Below are 1,591 nucleotides of genomic sequence, written 5' to 3' on the forward strand. Positions count from 1 at the left end.
TTTTCCTATAAAGGTTGATTCCTGTTGATAGTCGATAGAAGGTTTTGCCCATTTTTCTCTTCCTATTCCTTCTTGTATTGATGTTCCTGGTTCCTCCCATTTTATTCTTTTATGTTGATTAGGCATATAAGTATCCATAAATGTCTGTTCTTGTTTGTAAAAATCTGTTAACATAGTTTTATCTTGTAGTATGTTTTCTACTAATGGTAGATTATAGTATTCTTGTAGCTTATTATAACTTTCTTCATATGTCATTCCTAAATTTGTCATACATTCTATTATCATATCATCTACTTCTTCTTGTATATTCAGCTCTGTAAATTTTCTATTAATTATTTGTTCTGCTGTTTTATAAACTTCTTCTGTTTTAAAGCTTGTAGTTGTATCTTCAGTTTCTTCTAAATATTCTATTAGACTGTAATCGCATTCTTCTTCTTCGAATTTGTTAAATCCAAAGTCTATTAATGTTTCACCATCTTCATTATTTTCTGTGTCTGTATCATATATAGGTTCCGTATCATATTCAATATTCATAAAATTACAATCTATATTTGTATCATTGTCGTTTTCAATTTTTGGTATATTTTTTGTATATTTCATAAATCTTAGGCTATGTGTGCCATCTATATCTTCATATATAACGCTTTTTTGTGGTATTAAGATTTCATTTTCTTGTTCTTTTAAATCATCTARTTTCCATTCTAATCCTGCCAATTCTTCAGGATCTATTTTTTCTGGGTTTATCATGTGTATAGATTTTGATGCTATGGTATTTACGATTCCTTCAATGTTTACTTTATACTTCATACCTGATCTGTTACTTGCTTTTCCTAATATGCCTATACTTATTACTAAATTATCTCCTTCATAATTATCATATCCTTTTGTTTGTAGTGCTATTTTTATTTTTTGTAATTCATTTATGTTTTTTAAAATTCCAGGTGTGCAATAAAATAGTGCTGTATTTTGAATAAGATCAACTTCCATTCCAGAAATTATTGTTTTTTTAATATCTGTTTTCCAGCTTTTATCTAATAATAAAGCTAATAATTTTGAATTTGGAGAACCTATGATTTCGAGGGTTTTTATCAGAATTTAAAGGGTTCTAGCTCCTTAAACTTAGTTTATTCTTAATCCTTCAATTATCATAAGATTTTCATATATCCCTTTTTATAACTATAATATTAACATGACAAATATAAATAATTCACATATATAAAGATTTAAACTAACTTAAACCTGAAAAATTTCACTATATCCTCCTTATTTTTATCAAAACATTTATTAATCCCTTGATTCTCACCTAAGCGAGTTCTCGATAACGACGATGGACTTACACAACATGCCATCAAAAATTCGAGCATGTCTCAGTCTTTTGAATCTTAGAATTAAACCATGCTCTGATACCATTCAAGGGGGTATGGCGGATTTTTCAATGATGTGTCTTTGTAAAGTGTATAGGATGGCAGGGAATTCTGTTAGTACTTTGGATGAAATTATGTTTTCCAATTCTGGAATGCGATCTAAAATTGGTTGCATAACTTGTGTCCAAGGCATGTCAAGAATTCGGACTTTGAAGCAATTGTAATCT

Source organism: Cynara cardunculus (assembly GCF_001531365.2).
Source record: "Cynara cardunculus var. scolymus isolate 2C chromosome LG 16, CcrdV1, whole genome shotgun sequence".
Classification (NCBI taxonomy): domain Eukaryota; kingdom Viridiplantae; phylum Streptophyta; class Magnoliopsida; order Asterales; family Asteraceae; genus Cynara; species Cynara cardunculus.